This window comes from Schistocerca piceifrons, chromosome 3 (genome assembly GCF_021461385.2).
Source record: "Schistocerca piceifrons isolate TAMUIC-IGC-003096 chromosome 3, iqSchPice1.1, whole genome shotgun sequence".
NCBI lineage: Eukaryota > Metazoa > Arthropoda > Insecta > Orthoptera > Acrididae > Schistocerca > Schistocerca piceifrons.
Genome location: NC_060140.1, coordinates 732,357,274 through 732,375,635, shown reverse-complemented (window position 1 = coordinate 732,375,635; position 18,362 = coordinate 732,357,274). Strand labels below are relative to the sequence as shown.

Sequence of the window (18,362 nt, the reverse complement as noted above, 5' to 3'; positions counted from 1 at the left end):
TCTGAGCATCTGGCTGTCACTGCCTCAGTGGTTACCGCTCTCTAGTGATCAGAGCGCAAGACTGGTGCGGCCATTGGATCCTGCCTGCCTCGGCCGACCCGTCTCCTCAGCTGCCAAAACACGCGCCTGGTTCAGCAGCGCCTGTTCCTAGCGTCACAACATTACACATACACACACACACACACACACACACACGGCCATGTCTGTTTTTATACTTTCTGCTAACTATTTCCGGGATGCACAGTCTCATGACTCACTATCTCCATTATTGAGTCACGAAGTCATATGGTAGGTACGCAGTGATTGCAAGGCGTGATGTTGGCAGCGAATAAATAAATGAATGAATGAATGAATAAAGTGAGGGGAAAAGGGGTACATATTTTGTTCTTGCCACCTCATAAAAAAGACGAAAACAGAGTATACATATATGACAGTTATTCAGTACCACCTGTGGGATACACCCTGTATGTGTGTGTGTGTGTGTGTGTGTGTGTGTGTGTGTGTGTGTGTGCGCGCGCTGTAGCGCGCGCGTGTGTGCATGTTTGTTTGATTGTATCTATCAATGACGCAGCAGTTCTGCCTTTCGGTGAGTCATTTTCTTTATTCCTAAATAACCCTTATTAGTTTCTCTAGGTCTCTTTGTCTAGGTTAATTTTCATCTGTTGAAATCATAGATTAGAAGAAAATACTATCACCCATCCCAAGTCACTTTCTGATGCCAAGCTTGCTGTTCTCCTATGTGTGAGTCTCCACACTTTCCCCTTTTTCTTTTCATCCCATCAAACATCCCATCATCCCTGTCTTATCTTCAATACCTTACATGGGACGGTCCCCTCTCTCATGTCGTTCTTCTGGTGCATCTACTTTGTTCCTGCAAACGTCTTCAAATTCATCCACAATACTCCTCTATCGCCTTATTTTCCTGAGTAAAGCTAATTTTTTATCTTATTCTTGTGCTTCAACATCCCACGATTTATGGTCGCCGTTTTGTAGAAAGAAACAAATGGGCCACTCTTGTAGCCATCTCGTAGTGGGAGTTTGTCACTTGTACACAGACACCAGGGCATGTCGCCTGATGCTGCTGCTTGTAGCTCGAATGTCGCGCATCGTAATGTCACGTGCTGTCATTCACTTGTGTCGCTCATGTAAAATGGTGCCTTAAAGAGGTCACTTCCATCCCAACTAACAAGTTATTTCACCTATTCCTCACTATCATAGTGCTGCAATAGTCGTTATCGAACTTTAGTGGCGTAACCTCCCTATCTCCCAGTCAGGAATTTGTTCCTCTGAGTCTATCTATTTCTGCATCTTCAGATCCGAACTCTGATTCCGAAAATGTTCAGTAAAGAAAGCCAGGACATTAAACCTCTTACTAGAAAGCCAAAACCAAATGTCTAAAAAGCGCACTCCTCCAAACCTGGTGACAGTTTCTCATTCGCTTAACTTATCCTTGCCAGTCACCCAATTTTCCGGCGACATTGACCAATGTCGTAATTGTGTGATGTCTTTCATCCTCCCACTATCGGCTTCATTAAACTACACTGCCGATTAACTTCTTTACCGCCCTTCCCTTTACAAAAAGCGGAACTGAAGGATAACATTCAAGTTTGCCTTTCAGTGACAATTCTTTTTTCTGCAGCAGTTTCGCCTCTGTGGGGAAACAAAAAGGAAAAAACAGGTGCTACTCTCTCAGCATCATCTTGGCAGCCACTAGCCACGTAATAAAGTCATAGTCACTGATGTTTTTGGTGTGCTTCCTAAAGATGTTATCTGTGGCTGGAGCCTACCTTTTGCGCTCCCTGAGTATCGTCTCTCTGTAATCCCTCAAACCACTGGCGACTACTGTCCTTCCGCACAGAGCCCGTTCTTCCGCTTTCTCTCTTCCATGAGTTTACTGTCCAGCTTTTGGAAGGACATCGCTGTGTGCATCCCAAGGGAATGACCCCTATGATGCTCCCTTACTCTGTAGTGCTCATCTGCCCGGGACAGATCAGTGCCTGTCACTGCACTCATGATGTGGCATGCATGGAAGCCCAACAGAAAAGAAAAAGCACAGAAAGTTAACACTGGCCCTACAATCATTGTCAGATCCATCCTTACAAATTCTCAGTATAATTGTCCTGTTATACGTACATGTCATTGGTATACTACTGAATTCCTTCTATACTTACATGTATGACATGTGGCTAGCCACAAAGGTAACCCACTTCTCATCCCACACACCGTGTATTGCACAGGCTCAGAGAACCTCCATTTTTTCGCGCTTCTTTCAAGGGAACGATACCCTAGACCGTCCCCTTTGCTGTTCGATGTATTATCAAAGGTACTGCAAAATCTACTAAATGCTAAGAAGAAACTACAATGCTACATGTAACCATTAAAGTACTTGAACAATGTAGAAGACTTTGTACTCAGAGCAGCCACAGTCTAGATATGTCATTTTGAAGATAAAAGCCTTACAGGCAAACTGTAAGTATTTTATTTAGAAGCACGACAAGGTTCACACCACTATAACTGCAACATCAGGGGCAATGAAATCAGGTCATGTTCTCATCGGAAAAGATAATGGGATGACACAGCATTCATAGTCAGCAAGTTTTAGCAATGTGCCGGAAGTCAATTATAAAATGGCATAAAACAACAGAGAACACTCCACAATATCCTAACATTCAATAAATTCAGTGGCCACACTTAAGGAGCTAGTAACTACTAAAATCTCTAAAACCAGTTTCGTTACAACAATCATTACAGTAGGCTAGGAACTGCATCTTCCATGATGACAATGCCTCATAAGCAGAGCTGTAAATGCCGAATACAACATTAATAAGGTGCTGGAGAAGTAATTTGTCTTTATTGGCCTCTAGAACCACCGAATATAATCATTATCGAGCCATTGTAATTAATAATATCAAAGCATTGATAACTCTCTGCCTTTCTGAAATATATTTCAGGAGAAAAGTGCAGTTCCTTTGCAATGAACAGTATAAAATTACAGTAGCGGCCATTCGGGAACCATATGTATAATTCGTCACGAAATTTCAGGCTGTTTTGGAAGTTAAGAGTGAACTTGCAACATATTACACGGTGTTCCAGTGCCTGTGTTGTTGAAAATTACGATGCAATGTTCCTTTAGACATGCATTACACAGGCAATATAGTATTCCTTCCCCCCGCCCCCCCCCCCCCCCCCCCCCCGCCACCGCCCACACACACACACCCCGAGTAAACGAGTTTCAAATAAAATGTCTGCCCTGTACGGGAATATACATAACGGATGTACGAATATAAGTTGCAGATACATTACTGGTGACTTATGGAAGTTTGCGTCTGGCGGTGAGTCATGCTCGGGTAGCCTAATGGCAAGGTGACTGCTCGAAATAAGCGGGAAATCCGGTTCGTGTACCGGTCAAGCCCAAATTCTCATTGTCATTCCATTATACATCTGATGGTTGTCCGTAGTCGCAATTGCGAATACATTTCATGTGTTGCAAAATATTAAATGGATTTTTCCTACAGATCAGCGTTACGTACACCACTGACAGACACCACTGTATCTTTACCACATTATGAAATCATAATGTCAGTAGCAATAAACAGAGGAAACGTCCCAATACCTTCCCAGTCGTCCTGAATCTACATACTTCGGATTTCAAAATAGAGAATTACTACAGTAATCGAAATATTCCTTATCAGTCGGAGAAGCGTTTACTACACTTTTTTCAACACCAGTACGAATTGTATTATAACCACCATCGTGACCTGTCGCCAGAAACAGGTGGCGATCTGACATTCGTCGCCTTCATAGCACATTGTGATTAAACTACTCAGTCCGCATAGTTACGTAAGAGGCATAGAATTGTTGACATTTGCATAAGCCATTTGTGTCCTTCATCAGTAATGAGCATTGAGTTTATGAAGAAGCGTTTCAGATTATCGTAATTTTCCATTCAATAAAGTTCCAGCTTTCTTCTTCTCATTCACTGTCGGTGGAACTACAAGATTTTTACAGTCTTACATTGGTGAGCTGATTCCTTCATGGCATACTAAAACAATGTCATTTTTCTCCTGTTTATTACAATATACTCTTGGTGCCAATAGACTGTAAATTATCATTTGAATTCATACTGAATTTGTACACCAAATTTCATTTTGACGAGAACTATACCTTCAGTAGAATGAATTCTTCGGTGAAATTATCACAAACTTAGGAAACTTCAAATCGTGAACAATGGTTAAAATCAAATCGAAACAAAAGGCATACTTACGCAGCAAGCTAGAAACAACCTGACCAACATCTGACATTAAGGCAGAATAATATTGAAGTAAAATCGCAGGGTAAGGTAAAGATAATGTCTGTGGCGCAAGCTCGTGGCCGGGCTATTGCCTGACTACAGTCAGAGCACAGCCTTTCTTTGCCATGGTACTGGGAGGGAGCCTAGCTCCCTGGCCACCTTTTACCTCCGGGACAGACGCCAGGTACTCGTTTACAGCAAGCTGAGTGGCCCTGGAGCAACTCTGAAGGGATTAGAACGTAGGAAAAATCCACGTCCTTATCGGGAAGGAAGGAAGGGAGATTAGGTTTCAACGTCCCGTCGACACCGTGCTCATTAGACACGGAGATGGATTGATTCAAGAATGGGAAGGAGATCGGCTGTGCCCTTTCAGAGGAACCGAACCAGCATTTGCCTGAAGCGATTGAGGGAAAATCAAAGAAAACCTAAATCTGGACTCGGATTTAAGACGTCGTACTCCCAAATGCGAGTTGAGTATGCTAAGAAAGCGCCACCCCACTCGGTTTCTTATCCTAGGGCCTCTGAGGCGAGCTTTTAGTGCTCTAACCGCTACACATTGCATGTTGTACCACCGTTCAGCGAGACCTTCAGAGGTGGTGGTCTAGACTGCTGTACGCATTTACACACCGGTACCTCTAATACCCAGCAGAACGTGCTCTTGTATTGATGCATGCCTGTATTCGTCGTGGCATACTGTCAACAAGTTTATTAAGGCACTGTTGGTCCATAATTTCCGACTCCTCAACGGTGATTCGGCGTAGATCCCTCAGAGCGGTTGGTGGATCGCGTCGTCCATAAACAGCCCTTTTCAGTCTATCCCAGGCATGTTCGATAGGGTTCATGTCTGGAGAACATACTGGCCACTCCAGTCGAGCGATGTCGTTAACCTGAAGGAAGTCATTCACAAGATATGGACGATGGGGGCGTGAATTGTCGTCCATGAAGATAAATTCTTCGCCATTGTGCTGTTGATATGATTGCACTATCGGTCGGAGGATAGTATTCAGGTATCGTACAGTCGTTACGGCGCCTTCCATGACCACCAGTGGCGTACCTCGGCCCCACGTAATGCCATCTCAAAACAGCAGGGAACCTCCACCTTGCTACACTAGCTGGACAGTGTGTCTAAGGCGTTCAGCTTGACCGGGCTGCCTCCAAACACGTCTCCGACGATTGTCTGGTTGAACGCATATACGACACTCATCGGTGAAGAGAACGTGATGCCAATCCTGAGCGGTCCATTCGGTATGTTGTTGGGCTCATCTGTACCGCGTGGAACGGTGTCGTGGTTGCAAAGATGGACCTCGCCTTGGACGTCGGGAGTGAAGCTGCGCATCATGCAGCCTACTGCGCACAGTTTGAGTCGTAACGCAATGTCCTGTGGCTGCACGAAAAGCATTATTCAACATGGTGGCATTGTTGTCAGGGTTGCTTCAAGCCATAATCCGTAGGTAGTGGTCATCCACTGCAGAAGTAGTCCTTGGGCGGCCTGAGGGAGGCATTGCATTGACAGTTCTTGTCTCTCTGTATCTCCTCCATGCCCGAACAACATCGTTTTGCTTCACTCCGAGATGCCTGGACTCTTCCCTTGTTGAGAGTCCTGCCTGGCACAAAGTAACAATGCGGACGCAATAGAACCGGGGTATTGACTGCGTAGCCAAGGTTGAACTACACACAAGAACCGTGTACCTCCTTCCTGGTGGAATGACTGGAATTGATCGGTTGTCGGACCCCCTCCCGTCTTATTGGCGCTCCTCATGCACGGCTGTTTACATATTTGGTCTGATTTAGTGACATCCTGAATAGTCAAAGGGACTGTGTCTGTGGTACAATATCCCAGTCAACGTCTATCTTCAGGGGTTCTAGAAACTGGGGGGCGACGCAAATCTCTTTTTGATGTGTGTATTTGTCAGCTATTGATTTCTAATAGCTACCTTCTGTAAGGCTGCCAATCGCCAGAGATCTATGTTGATGTGGATATCAGCGGACATTCACAGTATTTTTGACTTGGAGGATAAATGCCTCAGCTGGTGTTAACATCCACGGCTGTATCTGCGGACATCCTCATTAGTAATTACTTTACTGCTAAACCCTCAAGGATAGTGTCACTGATTCGATTTTCATGGATATTTGTATTATAAACGATGAATAATAATTATTGTCATTCTTTCCGTTTTGCGTCGTTCCTTAGTTGCTTCAAAATTCACGGAGGTCTTTGCAACTAAATGAAAGGCAGTTTGTAGTATCGGTGGCTTTCTTACGTCTGAGTGATTACCGTTTCTTTGACGTCAACAGTGATTAGTTACATAATTACCGAAAGCCATTGCAAAGTGAAGTGAAAACTGTTCTAGCACATTTCATCCTTTGGAATCATGGTTTCATGTCTGACTCCTGTTTGTGTATCACATAGAGCGTAAATAAATTCTATGTTGTCAAAGCCTAACTCCGAAAGCTAGAAAGTTATTTTTTTTTCTTTTGTGTGTGCCTATCGACAACTCAACGCTTATACTTTCCGGTGAGTGGTGTCCTTTAATCCAAAAAGCATTTACATTCGACAAAAACTTTCTTACAACGGAAATAATTTTCGATATAAAATCAGTGAATTTGTCAATGTTTCTCCGTAATATATTCATAAGTACACAATGCAACGTTTAATATACTGATACGTGTAGTACGTTAAAATGAAGTAATATGATGATAATTTAACGCAAATTTGATGAACGAACTGTGACTAATATTTAATAGCAGGCATTGAGTTGTCTCCTTTAACACGAATGTATTTACATTCTACAAGAACTTTCCTACAACTTAAATAATATTCGGTATAAAATGAGTGAATCTACAAAATTTTCTCTGAAGTATATTCATAAGTGCACAAAGTAACGCTTGATAAACTGCGAAGTACAGCATCTTTTATGAAGTAACATTATGGTAAATTAACGTAAATTTGACAAACGAACTATGGATGTGACGACAACTTTTACCACGATTTCATTTGGGCTCCTAATAGTGCGAAAGTAGATTTTGGAATATTTGTTACAGTAATTAGGACAAAAAGTTGTAAGATAGGGAACATATCAAGAATATGAATGACTAAGTTCCAGTGAAATTCAGTCCTGGTCGGTGCCTTAGTGTGTTGAATGTAAGTTAGGAGATGCGACTCCAGCAGACGAAGCTTCAGGCTAGGACAGTGATTACCGTCAGAGCTCCAACATAACCGAACGGGTAGAACTGCTTTCAATATTTTAATATCCACAGATGTAGGTAAAAGAATTGTGGATGTGGTGCGGATTCGGATACAAAATTTCTTATCTGCGTAAACCTCTATGAGTGAACCAATCGCTAAAGGAGGCTGCATTCCGCAGGAATTTCTAAAATATCTGACAGTGAAGATCCGAAATATACCTTTTCACCTACAAAAATTATTTTCCATGAAACTGCTCTAGACTGCAGCACGCATGAACCAAAGTTTTGGACATTATCGCAAGTGCCCACTTACAATGTGATAAGTGGTGCTACAGAAGAATGCTGAAGATTAGATGGGTAGATCAGATAACTAATGAGGAGGTATTGAATAGAATTGGGGAGAAGAGGAGTTTGTGGCACAACTTGACTAGAAGAAGGGATCGATTGGTAGGGCATATTCTGAGGCATCAAGGGATCACCAATTTAGTATTGGAGGGCAGCGTGGAGGGTAAAAATCGTATAGGGAGACTAAGAGAGGAATAGACTAAACAGATTGAAAACGATGTAGGTTGCAGTAGGTACTGGGAGATGAAGAAGCTTGCACAGGATAGAGTAGCATGGAGAGCTGCATCAAACCAGTCTCTGGACTGAAGACCACAACAACAACAACAACAACAACAACAACAACGCTCTACAGCGCGGAATAATTTTATGGAAACACAAAGAAATGTTATCTAAAGTGCAGTAATAGCTTCTGCCCCTTTAGTCGCCTATGGCGACACGCCTACATCTGTGGGGCTTCGCCTTCGACCTCAATCGGGTGTCGACGGCGCCGCGCGGCCGGCGAGCTGCAGTCTGTGGGCAGCGGCTGTGATCGGAGGACTCTTTGCCACACAGGTACGTCGCACGTCACTGAAGCTTTCTTTCTGTCAGAAGGTAGCTGATATCGAAGTTCCTCATATCTAATTTGTGGCCTTCCGTGCTTCGCGTGCAGGTACGGTGAAAACACGAACTCGAAAGCCCAAACATGAAGGTGAATAGAAAACTCACAATTCAACGCGGGAGGCATGTCTCCATCCAAAATACTGCTCTCGTTGCTGTTTTCTCTGTCTAGCAATTTCAGTTTCTTATGAGTCGCTGAGTAAATAATCGTATGATCAGTGCTACAGGAAATCATCTTTCGTAACTTTGCGTGCTGTACTCGTAGCATCTTGGGAACAAGAAGCAAGATAAGCCTCAAATTTTAACGTGTGGTGTGGTCTGTTTCTTACAATTTAACACAAAACAAATGTGGATCATGAATTATGAGTTTTTCAGTAGTAAAAAGATCTGTTGTAATTTATTCCGGGCGGTCTTGCTTATTTTATCATCAAAGAAAACACGAAGGAGTTGTAAGGAACCAAAAAAAACTCCAATGAACTGTTCAGCCATCTAACTGCGCCTGAAAGATGTTTAATTACGGATGACCAACTGCAGATGTTAAAGTTCAACGTTCTGGTATAGCACGCGCCACATGAGAAGGATTATTTTTTCGTATGGGATCCAGGTTAGTAAATTCTAAATTTATGATGTCCAGATATAGATTAATAATTGACATGCATTCACGATTATTTCTGGTGTGCATTTTCTAAACGCATTTATATGATAGGCACTCACCTGTTAAGTAAAGAATAACGGAATCTAAGTAACATTCTGTTTACCTAGTCAAAAATTACGACAGATACGCGAAACGTGCCCGTGAAGGTAGCAATCTGTTCCGTGATTCACGACACCTACACGTTCCGTAATCCAAAATTACTTCAACTTTGTTTACAGCAAGAAGTGATTTTGATCTCTCCAGGTGACTACGCTGAGAAAACCAACATTTTTTTCCATTACGTAAGTTTTGGTTAGTTTACATGAAACGAAATTTCGTTTGTTAATGGATTTAAATGGTTAAGAATTTAGTATGATATCTATGCACAGACTTACAATGATGAGCCACAGATATTATGACCATCTACTGAACAGCTGTTGCCGGCCGGGTTGGCCGAGCGGTTCTAGGCGCTTCAGTCTGGAACCGCGCAGGTTCGAATCCTGCCTCGGGCATGGACGTGTGTGACGTCCATAGGTTACTTAGGTTTAAGTAGTTCTAAGTTCTAGGGGACTGATGACATCAGAAGCTAAGTCCGATAGTGCTCAGAGCCATTTGAACCATTTGAACAGCTGTTGATCATTTCTTGAATCGTAATTAGGCAGCGAATCTTTGTGGCATAGATTCGACAATTCCTTAGTAGGTTTCGGGATATACATAGCACCAGGTATCTACACAGGGTTACCCAATCCCCGTAAATTACCGAATGGCGGTTTGTAGGCGCGGAGGTGGCACCCAGATTTGTCCCCGATATGGTCCTTCGGGCTCCGATGGGGCCAATATTATGGTCAAAACATCAACGTTTCATTATAATGCTCCTCAAGTCACTGAAGTACGAATCTGGCCTTGTGACACACACAATTAACCTACTAGAAGACGTCACAACCATCTTGGAACACCTTAAGCTCGAAGGGACGCAGGTGGTCCGCAACAATGTTCGCCTAGTTCACACCTGTCGTGGTGCCTTCGATTACTACCACAGGTCCCTTGGAAGCCCAGGTGAATGTCCCCTACAGCACGATACTGCCCTATAGGCCTGTGTCCTCAGTGCAGAGCATGTTTCGAGCGGCCATTCCCCTGCATAACGGCGTATCCGGACACGATCATCGAGAGACTGTACCAGGAAAAGTGACTCATCCGACCAGGCGACACGTTTTCATCAATCCTGATACCAGTCTCTATGATCCCGTGCCTAACTGATGATGCGGTTGGGTCAACTTGCAAACACATGGCGGTCGTCTGCTGCGGAGCTCAGTATTCAACACTTTGCTTTGATCGGTGTGTTCTGAAACACTGGTGCCTGTGGAAGCATTGTACTCTCTTGTCACAGTTCTAGCGGCTCCCCACTTTGGAGATTCGAGTCCTCCCTCGGGCATGGGTGTGTGTGTGTTGTCCTTAGCGTAAGTTAGTTTAAGTTGCATTAATTAGTGTATAAGTGTAGGGACCGATGACCTCAGCAGTTTGCTCCCATATAACCTTACCACAAATTTCCAAAATTTTCCATGTTCTGTGGTGAGGCGTGCACGTCGAACACCTTATCGTTTGCATGTGATTTCACGATGCTATAACCATTTTCCACTAATGATCACGACAGTATCACGTGGACAGTCGACCAGCTTCGCCGTTTCCGAGATGATCGTTCCATGCGACGGACCATAACAATCTACCCTTTGTCAAAGTCTGCTTCATCTGTGGATTTCCCCCTTTGCAAAGCCGGCCGGGGTGTCCGAGCGGTTCTAGGCGCTGCAGTCTGGAACCGCGCGACCGCTACGGTCGCAGATTAGAATTCTGCCTCGGGCATGGGTGAGTGTGATGTCCTTAGGTTAGTTCGGTTTAAGTAGTTCTAAGTTCTAGGGGAGTGATGACCTCAGAAGTTAAGTGCCATAGTGCTCAGAGCCATTTGAACCCCTTTGCAAACATAGTTCAGATGGCTCTAAATCCTATGGGACTTGGCATCTGCGGTCGTCAGTCCCCTAGACTTAGAACTACCTAAACCCAACTAACCTAAGGCCATCGCATACATCCATGCCTGAGGCAGGAATCGAACCTGAGACCTTAGCAGCAGGCCGGTTCCGGAGTGAAGCGCCTAGAAGCGCTCGGCCACAGCGGCCGGCTCCCTTTGCATCCAGTTTCTTCGCCAGAATAACTCCTTCGTCTCTCCTCCTATTATAAACATTTCTTTCCGCATCACGTGCCCGCATCTCCAGCAGACAGCATTCAGTCTCGTGATAGTGATTGCCATGTTTAGGCTCATCGGTGTATAACCTAATTTTAAGATCGGCGTTGCTTATAACATTTTAACAGTAGAAATGCTCTGAGCATAACTAAAGATTGCACTGTTGGTTAACGTAATAAACACAGTAACTAACTGTAAGCAAAATAATTGTGTCCGATTGATGTGAACTACACCCTAAGGGAAGAAAAAACGACGCAGCATGAATTATCCGAATGGGATGAAAATCGATAGATGTGACATTAATGTCAAACAGATGGTTACAATTTCAAAAAAATGGTATGCTTTATTCAAGAGAAAGAGCTTCACAAATTGAGAAAGTCGACTCATAGAGTTGTTGGATGTCCTGATGAGGGATATAGTGCCAAATTCTGTCCAACTGGCGCTGAGATCACCAAAATCCCTCGCTGATTGGATCACCCTGTCCAAAATGCTTCAAATGCTCGGTATTGGGGAGAGATCCGGGGAGCTTGCTGGCCAAGGTACGGACTGGCAAGAAAAGCAGTAGAAACTCTCGCCATGTTCGGATGGGAACTGTCTTTCTGAAATCTAAGGACAGGATGTCTTGCCATGAAGGGCAACAAAACGGGGCGTATAATGCCGTCGACGAACAAGTGTGCTGTAAGGGTGGCAAGGATGACAACCAAAGCCGTTCTAATATGAAAGGAAATGGCACGCCAGATCATCACGCGTGGTTGTCGCACAATATGGCGGACACAGTTAGGATGGTGTTCCACCGCTGTCCTTGGCGTCTCCAGCCAAGTCTTCGCTGATCGTCGGGGCTCAATTCGAAGTGGGACTCATCACTGAACACTATTCAGTCAATGAGATTCCAGGTCGAAGACGTATTTGGAGTAGTGACGGACGGTGGTGGGAGACCAATCTGTCACCCGCCATACGGCCCGACAACCGTGAGTGATGGTCTCGGGTTCCATTTCATTTCATAGAAGGACCCCTCTGGTTGTCACCCGCAGCACCTTTAGCGCACAGCGGTAAGCCGATGATACTTTATGCCTCGTTTCTCTTCCCATCTGAGGACATTTGGAGCATTATTGACAGGACCATCCAAAAATCTCGGAATCTGACGATCTAAAGCACCAGTTGCACATAATTTGGCACGATATCCCTTAGGAAGACATCCAACAACTTTATCAAGGGCCAGAGGCGGACCAATCGATAGTGACTTGCTCAATTTGTGGAGCACTTTCTCTTAAAAAATCATCCAATTATTTTGAAATTTTAATCCTTTTTTGTCTGTACATGTACATCGCATCTACAGATTTCTGCCCCATTTTGATAAGTCGTTCGGGATGCGTTGTTCTCTCTCTCTCTCTCTCTCTCTCTCTCTCTCTCTCTCTCTTTCTCTTTCTCTCTCTCTCTCACACACACACACACTGTCTTAGCGTGGTTTTTTTTAGATGCCATGTAAGCATGTGAAGAAGTGTGATAGCGCTCTATTGAAATGAATGTCCGAGCGGATGGAAGAACAATGGAAGCCGTAAGAAATAGGGCCATTGTGTGTGCTGCAAGTGTTCAATACATGGTGCCTTATGAAACACTAAGCCACCGTATGATCCGCGTTAGAGAGAACAAGACAACGCGAAATATAGTAAAACAAACTGTTTCTACAAACGAGCTTGAAGCTGCTCTAGCAAAGACACTTCGAGACTTAGTGTAAACAGATTTTTCTATTACTCCCCATGATGTTCGCAAGACAGCCTTCGGTTACTCAGAACTCGTGGAAATTCGACATTATTTCAGCAAAAAAGATAAAATGACTAGGTACGACTAGTTCCACATGACGGCTACATTAAAGAAGAAGCATTATATTCATGTGTTTTACGAACTTCAGACCAGTGCTATCTGTAGTGCTTTTGATGTACAGCCACAAGGTGCTAACAAAATCGATCATCTCTCTTGAATGTTGTATGAAACATGACATTCTGGCTTTGTACTTTCGCTGCCATACAAGAAACGCACTCCAGCCTTTTGACATGGCAGTTTTCTAGCCACTGAACACCTTCTGCAAACAAGTGTGGCCGGCCGGGGTGGCCGAGCGGTTCTAGGCGCTACAGTCTGGAACCGCGCGACCGCTACGGTCGCTGGTTCGAATCCTGCCTCGGGCATGGATGTGTGTGATGTCCTTAGGTTAGTTAGGTTTAATTAGTTCTAAGTTCTAGGGGACTGATGGCCTCAGAAGTCCCATAGTGCTCAGAGCCATTTGAACCAAACAAGTGTGTTGTTAAAGGATGCTCAGCCACTCACAGCAGGCGCTAACAAAAAAGCGGTTTGGTTCGCTTTAGAGAGAAGCCTGGGAAATCGGCTACAGTCCAAAGTCCCGTAGGATGTTTCAGAGGAATAGGAATTTCCTCTACAAAGCGGCTGGCAATTCCAGAAGAAAAGTTGATTTCTGAAACAACACGGGGCATCTAAGAGACTGATTCCAGCACCCATTTATGGAAATTGAAAATAGAGATGTTGGGTGGAGCAAGATGCGTATTTTCGTCTCCCAAGAAGCCTAATTAGCGGACTAAGCGTCGAGGTGGGATTACGACGAAAGGGATGGAAATATTGACAGCTCTTTGAAGAATACGAAACATTAAGCTCACGGAAGAACTGTCTGTTTCTACTAAGCCACTGAAGAGAAAAAGACTGCTGAAAGAACGAATTTGGCTGGCTACAGAGCCGAAACTGCAAAAGTACTTTAAAGAAAATGAAAACACGAATCATATGGCGAAAGAATTATCATCATTTAGACAAAATAATGTACGAACGACGGGAAGGGGAAATGTCCGGTATGAACAATGACATATACCCGCAGAATAATACCAGCAGAGCTACCTATCCTAATGACATCCGACAGGTCAGCAATAACAGTGCCGCACGCCCGCACTCCATGATATACAGAGCGAGATGCAAAATTCAGAAAATTTTAGAAACCAGTAGTGAAAGCTAGCTCTACCACAGGGATACGAAGCAGTTACCTCTTGACTGATTGCCATCAGATACACGACTGGAAGGTGGTTTCCTAGATCTCAGTGCCAATCCTTCATCAGAAGCAAACTGAACGACAGAGAGACTTAAATGTTAAGTAATAAAATTGCTACGATTCGCACAACACAGAAATGAATTAGTAGATATAGTGGCAGTTCTCTGAAAGATTATGTGCAGTATACCGACATAGCTAGAAAATTGTTGTGAAATGCCCAGTCTCAAGGGAATATCTTCGTCAGCAGTATCAACTGACGTGGACAGTAATATGCTTATGACAATGTTCTTCAAGTGTTGTGGATCGTAGCAATGAATGCTGTTAATTCAGTGTCGAACAAAAATGAACAGTGACGTGAAGTTTAGCTAGACGATACAGAAACACCTTCTCGCTGTTTATTTATTTTGTTTATTGTTTTATCCTCCTCACGATTTGGACCATTAGGTCCTCTGTTACATTTAACCACGCATTCATTACGACGTATTTGCGAAAGTTCTTACATATCACACGCATTTCAAAACTTATAAAAAGCTATTACATAAATAATGGAATCAGCAACAGCGCTATTACGAAAAAAAACAAAGTTTATATTCCATTCTGCAAAACAGCGTAATAAAGACAAATTAAGGGCACCTAGATTAAACTGTGGGTAGTGGCAGCAAAGGACACGAGGAGAGGTAAGGGGAGCGAAGGAAAAAGGCGCTGCTAGGTGATGAATAGAAAGATAAAGCTCCGTAAATGGAAGACTATGTGAGCATTTGTTATACTATCTGACACAGAAAAAATGGTTGTTTGGTTGATTTGGGGGAAGGGGCCAAACAGCGAGGAACCATCCCGGAATTCGCCTGAAGCGGTTTAGGGAAATCACGGAAAACTTATTTAGGATGGCCGGACGTGGGTTAGAACCATCGTCCTCCAGAATGCGATTCCAGTGTACTAACCACTTCGCTCGGTGAAAAACGGCCATAGATGTTAGTTTTTAAGTAAAGTTATGAGATGACAAAAGTAAATACTTAAGCTTTTCCTTAATGCATCATAGCAATGAATTGCGCACAACGTGCAGGTGACTGATCCAGGTGTAGACAAAAGCACTGGAGAAGGAATTAGTATTTTCGATTCATGGATGCGCACAGCTAAGATACTAGATAAGTAGGACCTTGTGCTACATAACACTGAGAAGTGAATGGTGTGACATAGCGTATGGTAGTCGTGCAACTTTTGTGTCATGCTTTCACAAAAGTTTAGAACGCATGATGAAACACCAACTAAGATATTTCTAGAATGAAATGTTCACTCTACAGCGGAGTGTGCGCTGATATGAAACTTCCTGGCAGATTAAAACTGTGTGCCGGACCGAGACTCGAACTCTGGACCTTTGCCTTTCGCGGGAAAGTGCTCTACCAACTGAGCTACCCAAGCACGACTCACGCCTCGTCCTCACAGCCTTAATTCCGCCAGTACCTTGTCTCCTACCTTCCAAATTTCACAGAAGCTCTCCTGCGAACCTTGCAGAACTACCACTCCTGGAACAAAGGATATTGCGGCGACATGGCTTAGCGGCCATTCAACGAAACATAATCGATATGGGCTTTCGGAGCCTAAGGCCCACTCGTGTGCCCTTGATGACTGCGCGACACAAAGCTTTATTTTATTTATTTATTTAACCTGATCAGATTAGGGCCATCAGCCCCTCTCTTACATCGGACCAGTGTTCCACACATGCAGCATTTCACACATCAGAGTAACATCATGAACATAGTTTAAATGAGAAAATTAGCTTACTCTAGTGACAATATGAATAAAGACTAGTGACTAAGACCTAATAAAGTAAATGCGGAAGTATTTTTACAACAGTTGCTATACATACAGATTATGATAAGAGCAATAATAATAACAGTAAAACAAAAAATCAAATAATAATGATAAACATGACTAAGACCTAATAAAGTAAATGCCGGCAGTATTTTTACATCAGGTGCTATACATACAGATTATGGTGAAAGCAATAATAATAACAGTAAAAAAAATCAAATAATAATGACAAACATGAGAAAGATTCGCAATAGTAATGAAGGTTTGTGCAGATGTACATTAATATTTTGGTGTGTAAAGTAGATGTTTACTAGTATAGCGAGTTTTGGGTAAGGGAGGTTTAAGGAGGGGGAGAGAGGGAAGTAATGAGGTGAAGTGCACTCATGTACAGAGGAAGGCATTACTGTTGCTTAAGTAGATACGTCATTAACTGTATTTTGAAGCCGGTCATGTTTTTAAGTTCTCTAACATAACGAGGGAGGTTATTCCAGAGTCGGGTTCCCGCTACTGTAAAGGACTTGGAGAAGGTGACTGAGCGATGCAGTGGAACGGAGAGGATTTTATTATGATGGGAACGTGTGTTTCTGTCAAGTTGTTCCGACATGAGTGTTAGGGACGAGGAGAGATATGAGGGACAGTGTACATTTATAAGGCAGTAGATGAGACAGAGTGTATGGAAATCTCTGCGTTTGTCTGCACGCAGCCAGGACAATTTTGCATATGCTGGTGAAATGTGATCAAAAAGTCGAACGTCACAGATATATCGGACGCAGGCATTCGTGACCAGTTCTAGACGTCGGGAATTTTCCTGAGAGAGGCCTTGTAGGATAATATCGCTGTAGTCAATGATTGGGAGTATAAGCGTTTGTACTAATTTCTTTTTCAGATCGAAAGGGAAGAGTTTATTATATTTTTGTAGGACATGAAGGGATGCTGATGCTTTTTTGCACACTGCAGTTATGTGCTCTGTCCAATTTAGATTTTCATCTATTATTACTCCCAAACTCTTTGCTGAGGGCGAGAAGTTAATAATTGTTCCATTTAGGATAAGAGGTGGTACGGATTCCCGATGTTTTGGGCTAATGAGCTTAGAGTGACCAACAAGTACCGCTTGGGTTTTAGATGGGTTTAGTTTTAGACCTATGTCCTGTGCCCATTTTGACAGTGCGTCGAGGTCAGTATTGAAATTTTCAATAGCTTTCTTGAGATTGCTTGGTTTCGCACTTAGATACAACTGAAGGTCATCAGCATACGTATGGTATTTGCAATAGGTCAGGACCGATGACACATCATTGACATAAAGAGAGAAGAGTATAGGACCTAATACTGAGCCTTGGGGAACGCCTGACACTACCTGCCGCCCATCAATACCGACATTAGACTGTTGATGACTGGAAACATGTTGCCTGGTCAGAAGAGTCTCGTTTCTAATTATATCGAGCGGATGGACGTGAACGGGTGTGGAGACAACCTCATGAATTCATGGACCCTGCATGTCAGCATGGGACTGTTGAAGCTGGTGGAGGCTCTGTAATGGTGTGGGGTGTGTGCAGTTGGAGTGCTATGGGACCCCTGATGAGTCTAGATACGACTCTGACAGGTAACACGTACATAAGCATCCTGTCTGATAATCTGCATCCAATCATGTCCACTGTGCATTCCGAAGGAGTTGGCCAATTCAAGCAGGACAATGCGACACCTCACATGTCGAGAATTGCTACAGAGTGACTCCAGGAACACTGTTCTGAGTTTAAACACTTCCGCTGACTACCAGACTCCTCAGACATGAACTTTATTGAGCGTATCTGGGATGCCTTGCAACGTGCTGTTCACAAGAGGTCTCCACCCGCCTTACTTTTACGCACTTATGGACAGCCCTGCTGGATTCATGGTGTTGGTTCCCTCCAGCATTACTTCAGACATTAGTCGAGTCCATGCCACGTCGTGTTGCAACCCTTCTGCGTGCTCGCCGGGGCCTGCACGATAATAGGCAGGTGTACCAGTTTCTTTGGCTCTTCAATGTATATCCATTTAGTTGTAGGCAGATCAAGAACAAAGAAATGCGCTGTCTCTGTTTCTATTATTATAACAAACTTATGCAGTAATTAAACCAAACTAGAGTAAAGTTATACATAGTCCTGCAATACTTACAACGATTCTATAAGAGAAACATGAGAAAGAGAACCAGAAAAATTTCTACTTTATTTGACTGAAGAAT

At 43.5% G+C, this 18,362-nt stretch overlaps 1 protein-coding gene across 1 annotated transcript in view; it reads left to right on the top strand.

Annotated features, from left to right (window-relative positions):
• Positions 1-8,321: 8,321 nt before the first annotated feature.
• Positions 8,322-18,362, top strand: part of LOC124789009 — a 260,631-nt gene continuing 250,590 nt past the window's right edge. The window contains exon 1 of the mRNA XM_047256296.1: positions 8,322-8,374. The gene's annotated coding sequence lies outside the window, so the exon portion shown is untranslated. The remainder of the gene's footprint in view (positions 8,375-18,362) is intronic.